General features: G+C 46.6%; 1 protein-coding gene across 3 annotated transcripts in view; it reads right to left on the reverse strand.

Moving 5' to 3' along the window:
* The window catches only part of DZIP1L (DAZ interacting zinc finger protein 1 like), a 56,248-nt gene extending 49,360 nt beyond the window's left edge, over nt 1-6,888 (reverse strand). Inside the window, exons 1-2 of one of the 3 annotated variants that reach the window (XM_030938876.1) lie at nt 6,609-6,867; nt 3,305-3,445 (exon numbers count right to left, since the gene is read on the reverse strand). The gene's annotated coding sequence lies outside the window, so the exon portion shown is untranslated. Of the gene's footprint in view, nt 1-3,304; nt 3,446-6,608 lie in introns of all 3 variants that reach the window. The other 2 variants (XM_030938883.1, XM_030938888.1) reach the window with 2 other exon arrangements.
* Nucleotides 6,889-12,373: the final 5,485 nt, after the last annotated feature.

Raw genomic sequence — 12,373 nt, forward strand, 5'->3', positions numbered from 1 at the left:
TGAACTGTTTCCAAACCTACCTTTCTAGCTGCATCTCCCATTTAACCATATTACTTGTCTTCCACACTTTCATACCTCTGGGCTGTTTATTTTATGTATAGGCACTGTTTTTAAAAGCTTTACAAAGAAGCACTCATATATCTCTCAGGACCAGCCCTTGAGGAGGTACTATTATCATCTAAGCCACAGAGAAATAAAGAAGCTTGCCCAAGATCCAGAGGTAAGATTCACACCCAGGCAGCTTGACTCCAGTCTGGGCTCCTAACCCCTATTCTATGCTGCCTCTTGGTATAGATGGTCCTTCGCCACCTCCTTCTGTTCCAAGTAAAGGTCGATGCATGTTTCAAGGCCCTGCTTACAAATGATTACCTCCAAATGGGAGTGTAAATTAGTTCAGCCATTATGGAAGACAGTGTGGTGATTTCCTCAAGGACCTAGAACCAGAAATACAAATTGACCCAGCAATACCATTACTGGATATACACCCAAAGGATTATAAATCACTCTACTATAAAGACACATGCACACACATATTTATTGCAGCACTATTCACAATAGCCAAGACTCGGAACCAACCCAAATGCCCATTAATGGCAGATTGGATAAAGAAAATGTGGCACATATACACCATGGAATACTACACAGCCACGAAAAAGAATGAGTTCAGGTACTTTGCAGAGACATGGATGCCCCTAGAAACCATCATTCTCAGCAAATTAACACAGGAACAGAAAACCAAATACCACATGTTCTCAATCATAAGTAGGAGTTGAACAATGAGAACACACAGACACAAGGAGGAAACATCACACACCTGGGCCTTTTGCGGGGTGGGGGATAAGGGGAGGGAGAGCTTTAGGACAAATACCTAATGTATGCGGGGCTTAAAACCTAGATGACGGGTTGATAGGTGCAGCAAAACACCATGGTACATATATACCTATGTAACAAACCTGCACATTCTGCACATGTATCCCAGAACTTAAAGTAAAATTAAAACTAAAATAAACAGATCCCATTTGTCTATTTTGGCTTTTGTTGCCATTGCTTTTGGTGTTTTAGTCATGAAGTCCTTGCTGGAAACCATCATTCTGAGCAAACTATCGCAAGGACAGAAAACCAAACATCGCCTGTTCTCACTCATAGGTGGGAATAGAAAATGAGAACATTTGGACACAGGGTGGGGAACATCACACACCGGGACCTGTTGTGGGGTTGGGGGAGAAGGGAGGGATAGCATTAGGAGAAACACCTAATGTAAATGACGAGTTAATGGGTGCAGCAAACCAACATGGCACATGTATACATATGTAACAAACCTGCATGTTGTGCACATGTACCCTAGAACTTAAAGTATAATAATAAAAAAAAAACTGCCCACAATATAAAAATAAATAAATAAAAATAAATAAATAAATAAATAAATGATTACCACCATAAATCCCTGCTAGGCTCACAGTCAAAGTTCCCTGCCCCTCCCCTGGGCTTCCAGAGTACAGAGCATACACTTTGGTCTGTTAGGGTGTCTCTGCAACATTCATATCTCCATCCCGTCAACAAATGATTCCTGAGGCCCTACTAAGTGCCAGGCATCATGACTGGCACTCGGGATCAATGATGACCTGGGCAACTATCCCTACTGTTGTTAATAAAAATAGTTCACATTTCTGGAATTCTATTATTTTCCATACTCAGTGCTAAGGCTTTACATGTATTATCCCACTTAATTCTCACAACAACCTATTATGCAGATGAAGAAACAGAGAGTGAACAAAGAGAGGAAACAGAGAAAGGAAACAAACAGGGGAAATGACTTTCCCACAATCACACAACTAGTAAGTGATAGTGTCTGGCTCCAAAGTTTTTTTCTCCAGAGAGACAGAAAAATACACAGAAATTAACCCACAGAGTGGCAAGTACCAAGACAGGAGCTGGGAAAGGGTTCTCTGGGAACACCCAGGAGGGGCCCATACCAGGACACTTCTGTCTCCTTCCTCCCCTACTCCCCTGGCTATGAACTTTACAGGGGCTGAGACCATGGCTTATTCATATCTGCTGTATCCCCGTCCCCAGCCTGGCACCCAGATTGCTACTGAACTGAGCAAAATTGTTGAAATCTCAGAATATCTGACTTAAAATTCTATATTCTTTGGGTCTTGAATAAATAGGGCTATGGACTGCCAAGAGTTAGGATAAAGAGTAAAAGCTGAGTTAGGAATCCCTCATTCAGACTCATTGGAGGGAAATGCCATTCAGACTTAGTAAATGCTGATTTGTTGACCATCTGCATCCATAGTTTAATCCCATGGGCTACTAATAAGAGCTGAGAGTGCAGGAGCCCTGGCAGGTGGAATCAGGCATATCAGTGAGAAGTCGCAGCGCCCACGCTGACTGTCAAGATATGGCCTCAGTGTTGGAGCTTGCTTCCTGAGCAGCCCTGAAACCTTCATACTTACACTCTGAGCATACTCCATAAACACAGAAGGTGGCAGCCCCACTCCCAGCTACACAGAATTAGGGTTCTGAGTTCATGAGGTTTTAATGCACCTCAAAAGTATTACTCATGTCTTTTTCTAGAACCCTAAGGGTCCAATTCTTAGATGTCCTAGAGCTCTGGCATTGTAAGACAGAGCAGGGCCAGGCGCTGTGGCTCACACCTGTAATCCCAGCACTTTGGGAGGCTGAAGCAGATGGATCACCAGAGGTCAGGAGTTCAAGACCAGCCTGGCCAACATGGTGAAACCCCCGTCTCTACTAAAAATACAAAAATTTTCTGGGCGTGATAGTGGGCGCCTGTAATCCCAGTTACTTGGAAGGCTGAGGCAGGAGAATTGCTCGAACCCGGGAGGTGGAGGTTGCAGTGAGCTGTGAGCCAAGACTGTGTCATTGCACTCCAGCCTGGGCAACAAGAGTGAAACACTGTCTCAAAAAATATATAAATAAATACATAAATAAATAAAGATGGAGCAGAACTGTGGAACCTGAAGATGATTATGATATGATGATAGTATAACAGTTAACATTTATCAAACATCTATATGCCAGGCACTGTGCCAGCCTTTAAAAGTACTAATTCTAAACTCATATAGCCTTTTAGATGGCTATGGTTTGTCTCATCTCACAGATGTAGAAACAGAGGCTCAGAGAAGCTAAGGGCCCTGCTCACTCAGCTACTAATAACGAAGCCAAGATTCAAGCCAAGTTCTATCTGACTCCAGAGCTTTTCAATTATGCCAAACTCTTAATAATGATAATAATGATGCTGATGACATACAAATTATTTCTCATATGGAAATTACAATACCTGAGTTTTCTTGACCAAAGTACAAGCGCTGACAGAGTTCACAGCAAATCACGACAGGGTTAGTGCTGGAGATTCTAAATTCTCCCTGTATTTCAGCAGGGCCTGTCTGAACCCGACTCAGCTCCACAGCTTGCGTCCTGACTAGGATAGGCAGACAAAAAGCCGAATGAGAGTGTTGCATGTTACCTGGAAACCATACACCCTAGGGGCAAGGACATCGTGCTTTATCCAGACTGAATTTTGAGCAGACTGCTTTTCCCACATCTGGGAATAGAAATACAAGGTAGAAATGACTCACTGTCAACTGGGAGCAGTGGCTCATGCCTGTAATCCCAGCACTTCGGGAGGCCAAGGTGGACAGATTGCCTGAGGTTAGGAGTTCAAAATCAGCCTGGCCAATATGGTGAAACTCTGTCTCTACCAAAAATACAAAAATTAGCTAGGTGTCGTGGTGCACACCTGTAGTCCCAGGTACTCGGGAGGCTGAGGCAGGAGAATCACTTCAACCTGGGAGGCAGAGGTTGCAGTGAGCCGAGATTGCGCCATTGCACTCCAGCCTGGGCAACACAGTGAGACTTCGTCTCAAAAAAAAAAAAAAAAAAAAAAAGAGAGGAAACGACTCACTGTCATTAGGAAAACTGAAGCTGTTTAATCACCTTTAGATATATGACAGGGTTTTGGGAAACTTCCCAGTCCTACATCAATATTATGAATAAAGGACCCAAAAGAATATTTGTGCTACATTCAAACTTGTTTCATTGTTAAGAGTTGGTTTCTGCCTGGGACAATTCCACACCCATCTAGAACATAGAAAACCCATCTACCACCCTTGCTGTGCACACTCCCAATGACAGGTTGTTCACCGCCTCACAAGGCAGCTATCCCACTGTGAAACAATCCCTGGAGACTTTATGGTTCTTCTAAAACCGGTCCACTGATAATCTGTCAAAAATGACTTCCTCAAAATTGGCCAAACACTTTTTTTTTTTAACATAAACTGACAGCTAGACAACAACAACATCGCCATCTTATTGTCTCTTCTGCTTCCTCAAGAATGCAGTCAAGAGGAGAACTTGAGGGAGCCAAGTTTCCAAGGTGGCTGCCAGGCAATCATTTACAAACCTGCCCTGGCTCCCAAGCTAACTTCAGCGGTGCCCACTGGGGGAGCTCAGGCGTGTCATTAATGCTAATTGTTGTGGCTGCCAAGGAAACCTTCACATGGTTTGCAAACAGGCTATGCACACACAGTATGCAAGGGAGCTTCAGAGACCTCAACGGAGATAACAGGGACCTGGGAGCTCTCCTGAAGTACTACCACTGCAGAGCTTAGACTTATTCTCAGATTCTGTTGTGTTCTCCTTTTCCACTCTTCCCTGATCCTCTCGGGGGCTGCACAGACTCCTAGAACCTTCAAGCAGCAAGACAGAGGTTTCCTCCACCGGGTACAGAGAGAGCTCTCCTTACACCTGGCCTCCTATTCCCAGCAACTTTAAGGAGATATTTTTAAGTGGCCATAGTTTTATCAAAACCCCATTAAGTTTTTGCCACAAAAAGATTTTCTTTAAAATAAAAATAGGGGGGCCGGGCGCGGTGGCTCAAGCCTGTAATCCCAGCACTTTGGGAGGCCGAGACGGGTGGATCACGAGGTCAGGAGATCGAGACCATCCTGGCTAACACGGTGAAACCCCGTCTCTACTAAAAACTACAAAAAACTAGCCGGGCGAGGTGGCGGCGCCTGTAGTCCCAGCTACCCGGGAGGCTGAGGCAGGAGAATGGCGTGAACCCGGGAGGCGGAGCTTGCAGTGCGCTGAGATCCGGCCACTGCACTCCAGCCTGGGTGACAGAGCAAGACTCCGTCTCAAAAAATAAAAATAAAAATAAAAATAGGGGTAGGTATTTGACTGATGTCTCTTGGGAGTGCTTTAGAGAAGAGGAATGAATACTGACATGTCCTATCTTCCCAGATGCAGAATTGTAAAACAAACTAATTGCTTTTCACATGTAAAAGAAAACTAGCTTAGAACATACTAGCGTTTTCTTTGCCACGGAGCTCACTTTCAGTGACTAAGCCAGAACTACTAGAGTTGTCACGCCTAGGGACAGGAGACATTGTGAGTGCTTAGCCAGGCTGGCCAGGACTGACCATCTCTGCAAGGAGTCCATAAGAAGGCTCAGTGCAGCCCTTCCCTGCTCCTGTCAATTTGAGTTGAGCAACAAACCTTTTAACCAAGTATCAGCTCCATGGCACAACCCACAGTTACGGTGCCCACATGAATTCAGGTTTCTGTTTCCAACCTGAAGCATACAACTTCATGAGGCATTTAGATAGTATCAAAAAATATTTCCAGATGAGGTAGGTGTCTCCAGACCCTTGGTGCTGACCGAGACAGACAAAAGGCCCCTTATCAGCCACTTGACTAGAGGATCAGCCTTCCCTAAGCAGGGTTGTTCTCACTGGCCAGTCCTCACATCCGGGAGGGGTGTGGAGAGGTGTTAGGGGCTGCAACTGAGGAGAGGTCACACACCCTATCTGCAGATGAGGGTGTTGGAAGCCAAGTCAGGACACCCCATACTTCCCAGGACTCTCTCCAAAGTCCTGTTAGAAATCGAATTCCAGGAGGCCAGGCAGGGGCAGCCTAGGCCCTGGGAAGGGCTAGCCTAGGAAGGGCTCCGTGAACTAGGCCCTGCCCAAGCCCCCTCGGACCTCCTCCTCTGCCGTCTCCTGGACCCCTGTCCTGCACTGAACAGGTCTTCGGTGGACTTTATTCGCAGCCACCTCAAGATGAAAATACCACGTCTGCCTCCTGCTGAGGTCCAGCCCAGGAGAGGAAGAAGGGGAACGAAAGATGCCAATGCTATTGTTTTTAAATCACCTAATTACTAAAATATCCTCCTTTACCTAAGGCACTCAGATCATCAAACCCTCCCAAATCACGTTTCTTTTTACAAAAAGTAAAAACCCAAGGCCGTCTTCCCAGTGTAGCCGAGTCCTGGGGCATCCCGTCATTCCAGCTAACGCCTTCACTGCCCCAGCGCGCGGGTCCTTCCCTCCTGGGGAGCCGCGGTTCGGCGCAGGCGGAGGGGGCCGGCGTGCAGGGCGGCGCCGGGCCGGAAGGGCGCGCCCTGGGCAGTGGGGACGCACGCAGCCGGCTCTTCCCGCGCCCCGCTGCACCCCGGCAGGGAGTTCGCCCCGGCTAATGTTTAACCTCCCGAATCCCTGATCCTTCGGAGTGCAGCCAAGCTACCCACCCGCCCCGCTCCCGGGACTAATTCCTGGCATAGTTTTCCCGCGCGGCCCGCTCACCGTGGGGTCGCCCGGAACCGGGGGCGGCGGGAAGACGTCTCGAGGTGGCGGCTCCCCTACTCGCCCCACGTCCTGCCTCCAGACTTGCTCCACCGCCCTAGACAGCCCAGAGACGGTTCCCGGAATGCTCACCGCCCGCCGTTCCCGGGATGCTTCCCCAGCTCCCCGCAGCCCGGGCGCTCGCTGTGGCGGAGGCAGAGCCTGCCCGGCCCACTCCGGTGCCGCCAACCTGCGGGGCCGCGGGCAGAGAGCTCCTCGGTGAGCCCGTCAGCTCGTGACTTGGGGTCTCTGGTGCCTCCCGCTCCTACTACAGCCGCCCCGCCCCACCCCAAGAAGAGGTGGAGCCTCTCCCGGCCCCTCTGGGACGAGCTATTTTTAGGTCTGTAACGGATGGGGGAAGGAGAGAATGCCACGTTTAATCCGTTAGTAAAATCCAGGATCCAAGTGAATGGCTTCCTGGCCTTGCTGAGAGGCTGGACTTGCCCCGGTTTCCCCACACCCTGCCTCCGGTATAATCGATGGCCTGCTGTGCAGGGGCGGCCGCAGCCCCCTGGGCAGATAGTCCTGCCCACTCTCCTGAAGGGACCGTCCTGGTTTCTTCCTGACCTGATCCCAAGCTAGGAGAGTTCTTTGGTTGTGCCCCAGGTCTGATCAGACAGACGGCAGCCACCTTCCCTCCGCAGCCGCCACCCACCAGCCCCTACCCTCCCAACCTGCTGGTTTGCCCTGGGGATGCCAACTTGGAAACCCAGGACTGAAAAACGTATTTTTTCTCCTGATGTTAGTCTCTGATCGCTTCCCATAGCCAATAGTTGCTGTGCTGAGATTCTGTTTTGTGGGCACCATAACTGTGGGTTGTGCCATGGAGCTGATATTTGGCCAAAAGGTTTGTTGCTTAACTCAAATTGATAAGAGCAGGAAAGGGCTGCCCTGAGCCTTCTTGTGGACTCCTTGCAGAAATGGTCAGTCGTGGCCAGCCTGGCTAAGCACTTAGAATGTGTCCTGTCCCTAGGCCTGGCAACTCTAGTAATTCTGGCTTAGTCACTGAAAGTAAATTCTTTCGTGGCAAAGAAAACTCTAGTATGTTCTAACTCAGTTTTCTTTTACATGTGAAAAGCAATTATGTTTGTTTGTTTTTACAATTCTGCATCTGGGAAGATAGGACATGTCAGTATTCATTCCTCTTCTCTAAAGCACTCCCAAGGGACACCAAATACTTACCCTTATTTTTATTTTAAAGAAAATCCTTTTGTGGCAAAAACGTAATAGGCTTTTGATAAAACCATGACCAGTTAAAAAAATACTTCCTTAAAGTTGCTGGGAATAGGAGGCCAGGTGTAAGGAGAGCTCTGTGCCTGGTGGAGGGGACCTCTGTCTTACTGCTTGAAGGTTCTAGGAGTCGGTGCAGCCCCCATGAGGGTCAGGGAAGAGTGGGGGAAAAGCTCCTTTTCACACACTCTCTCTCTCTCTCTCTCCATCCTCCAACTCTTCGCCCTCCCTCCCTCTTTCTCTTTTTTCCATTGCAAAGGCTCTCTTCCCACCACAGTCTCAATCTGCCAAGCTCTACATTTTAAGGCAGCCAAAGCAAATGTGTATGGGAGCAAGCATTGTCAAGGACATGCAGGGAAGCTGGAACTCCTGTGCATTGCTGGTGGGAATGTAAACTGGTACCATTACTGTGGATACAGAATGGTAGTTCCTCAAAAAATTAAACACGAATTGCCAAAAGATCCAGCAATTCCATTTCTGGGTATATACCCCAAAGAACTGAAAGCAGGGATTTAAACAGATATTCATATACTCATGTTCATAATTGCATTATTCACAATAGCCAAAAAGTGGAAACAATTCAAATGTCTATCAACAGATTAATGGGTAAACAAAATGTGGTATATCCATACAATGTAATATTAACTTTAAAAGGGAAGGAAATTCTGACATATGAATGAACCTTGAAAACTGTCTTAATCTATTCAGGCTGCTATAACAAAATACCATTGAGTGGGTAGCATATAAACAGTAGAGTTTTTTCTCACAGTTCTGGAGGCTGGGAAGTCCAAAATAGAGACACTGGCAGATTCGGTGCCTGGTGAGGGCCTGTTTCCTAGCTGTCATCTTCTCACTGCACCCTCACTTAGTAGAAGGGGCTACCTTGCTCTCTGGGGTTTCTTTCATAAGTGCACTAATCCCAATTATGAGGACTCTACCTTCATGACCTAACCGTACCTCCCTAAAGCCCCACCTCCCAATACCATCACCTTGGGGGTCAAGATTTCAATCCCATTTTGCAGGGACACAACCATTCAGATCAAGGCAAAAACATTATGTAAATGAAATAAACTAGACACAAAAGGACAAATATTGTATTATTCCACTTATACCTAGAAATGTTGTGTGATTCCACTTGTACCTAGAATAGTCCATTCACAGAGACAGAAAGTAGAATAGTGGTTACCAGTAGCTGGAGGAGGGGGAATGAGTAGTTATTGATTCATGAGTACAGAATCTCAGTTTGGGAATGATGAAAAAGTTCCAGAGATAAATGGTAGTGATGGTTGCACAATAATGTGAATGTACTTAATACCACTGAATTGTACACTTGAAAATGGTTACAATGGCAAATTTTATGTTATGTATAGTTTACCACAATTTTTTAAACATTAAAAGAAGTAGTAGATGGAGCAGGGAGCAGGACCAAGTTGGGATATCTGTGCACCACCTACTCGGATGGGGAATCTTGTTCCTGCTGTCTTCTCCTAGTCAGGGCACTTTTTTCACCCCAGGGTTTTCTGCCACCCAGAAGAGCAAAAAGAAGAGTCCAGGCTTTGGGAGTCAAAGACGCATCTACATTCCACATTCCCAAGCTACATAACCCTGGGAACGTCACGTAGCCTCTCTGATCTTTGTTTTTCTCATCTGTAAAATGGGAAAAGTAAACTCTACCTAGAAGAGTTGTTAGAACCAAATTAGCTAAATTATATGTAGGCTCTGCCCTGAGCCCACAAGTCAGTGGTATGCCCTCCTGACTTGACACTGTGAAATCGCCTAGGACATTTGCTTATCAGCTCTCTTCCCACTATATCCCTGACATTTACAGAAAGTAGTTCTGAGGATACCTTTGTGTGTGTTATTTCCACCAGCCTCAATTTCCCCATGTGTAAATAGGGTGCCCTCCTTTGCAGGGCTGGTGTAAGAAAGTAGACTTGACATGCACCCAAATCTACCTTAGCCAAAAACCAAATCCTCCATCTTGAGCTGACCAAGACCTCATGCATGGAACCCTCACACTCTTCCCTTACTAGGCCTTAGTTCAACCCTCAACAAAGGGAAGAGTTACTGAGTGCCTATTATGTGCCAAGTTCTTTTCTTAGTCCCAAGGATACCAACAGCCTGTAGAGGACTAGATCACTTGGCACTGGAAAGCTGTCATTTCTGCTGCCCACCTCTACTGCAGCACACACAAGAAAGATCTGGCATCAGCTCTGAGGACAGGTGCACAGACTCGGCCCTAGCTGGCTAGTCCAGGAGACATTCCTGTCACCCTGAGCAGCTGGCCCACAACTGCTGGGTGGGAGGACAGGAGGATGGATTTTCAATACCCCAATGGCCCCTCACTCCCTCCTCAGCCCAGTACTAGGCACCTGCCCTCTGACCTGGCTCAGCCCCTTTCACAGACGGTCTCCCTCCTACACCTCAGGAAATAGGACACAGCCTAGGCAACCTGTAATAGGAGTGCCCTCTGCTGCCAAATGCTGGCATCACACCTCAGAAGCCTGCTCTGGATCCCATTCTCCTGAAGGGAAATGTATCTGAGGTGTATGGACAGGTCTCCCCGTGCTGGGATGCCTGCCACTAAAGAGCCCTGAGGTGATTTAAGGTCAAAGGTGTATTGCTTGGCCTTTCTGGGTTGATGTATACATAGGCAGGCATACAGTCAGAGGGGGGTTTTACATGAAATCTGGTTAGCTGGTTTCTCCTGAAAAATCTAAGAATCTAGTAACAAAAGAAAGGCCTGCACTCTGACATGTCTAGAAGTGGCAGGATCTGAGAAGAAACTCTTTCTTAGGCAGATCGTACATTCTAGCCCAATCCCCGAAAAGATCACTTTGAAGGAAGTCTGAGCACCTACCGAAAAGACCTCCTTTCTCAAGAAAACGTCCCTTCTGCAAAAATGAAAATGCAGAGCTGGATAAGCTTGGCCTAAGGCGTGGCTGTGATATGGCCACTCATTGGCTGGCAGTGATGGGGGGTGGGATCTGGAAGAAGATGCCCCAGCCGCCTCCTGCCTGGGTTCTTGCCTTTTGGAGGAGGGATTCCCCCTGTGGCAGTTTGATGAAGCCCATACCCTTTCCTCAGAATGGTTTTTATTTTTACTTTTTATTTATTTATTTATTTTTTTTTTTGAGACGGGGTCTTGCTCTGTCGCCAGGCTGGAGTGCAGTGGTGCGATCTTGGCTCACTCCGCCTCCCAGGTTCAAGTGATTCTCCTGCCTCAGCCTCCCAAGTAACTGGGACTACAGGCGCACACAACCACGCCCAGCTAATTTTTATATTTTTAGTAGACACGGGGTTTCACCATGTTGGTTAGGATGGTCTCGATCTCTTGACCTTGTGATCCTCCCGCCTTGGCCTCCCAAAGTGCTGGGATTACAGGCGTGAGCCACCGTGCCCGATCTAAGAATAGTTTTAAATGTACAAAGCAAAACATAGAATTACAGAGGACATCAAAATATTGAAAATATAGCTATGAAAACACAAGAAAATGTGCAAAATAATAGCATTTTTTATTAATACATTAAATGGCAAGACCTAGCATCTGATCTAAAAGTAGTAAGAGTGTAAACAATGTTTCAAGATATCTGTAATAACTTTAACATGATAGGAAAAAACTAATATTTAATGACAGTCACAGGTTTCACTGATACTACTGCGGTTTCTGGCCTGCATTCATAATTGAAAGAAATGATACATTTTGGTTAACAGCTAGTAAAAATAAAGATGTAAGTTCCCAGACTCCCAAAATCTCTTCACAGCCCCCTAAATTAAGAATCTCTGCCCCAGTATCACCAAGGAGAGTGCATTAACCTTGCTACTTAGTTTAGAAGATACATCTGAGATTCAGGGTCCTGATAATTCCCTTGGATGAGAGAGCTCTACCTTTATTTATTGAAGGGGAGCAGGGTGACAGAAGGGTAGGGAAGCATGGCATGAAACCCAAAAGACAAAAAAACGGTTGGATTACATAAAAACTTTAAAATATATATGATGAAAACATCCTAAATGAGGTTAAAAAACAAAGAACTAAAAAAATGCAATGTAATGATACAGTATTAGCGACATTAATTTATAAAGAATGCTTACAATGGTCGGGCGCGGTGGCTCAAGCCTGTAATCCCAGCACTTTGGGAGGCCGAGATGGGCGGATCACGAGGTCAGGAGATCGAGACCATCCTGGCTAACACGGTGAAACCCCGTCTCTACTAAAAAATACAAAAAAACTAGCCGGGCTAGGTGGCGAGCGCCTGTAGTCCCAGCTACTCAGGAGGCTGAGGCAGGAGAATGGCCTGAACCCGGGAGGCGGAGCTTGCAGTGAGCTGAGATCCGGCCACTGCACTCTAGCCTGGGCGACAGAGCAAGACCCCAGTCTCAAAAAAAAAAAAAAAAAAAAAAAGAGTGCTTACAAATCAACAAGAAATAGAACAACCCAAAAGAAGAGTGGACAAAAGATGAGATGATTCATAGAATAAAAATAATTGCCAGTTAAA

This window comes from Rhinopithecus roxellana, chromosome 1 (assembly GCF_007565055.1).
Source record: "Rhinopithecus roxellana isolate Shanxi Qingling chromosome 1, ASM756505v1, whole genome shotgun sequence".
NCBI classification, from domain to species: domain Eukaryota; kingdom Metazoa; phylum Chordata; class Mammalia; order Primates; family Cercopithecidae; genus Rhinopithecus; species Rhinopithecus roxellana.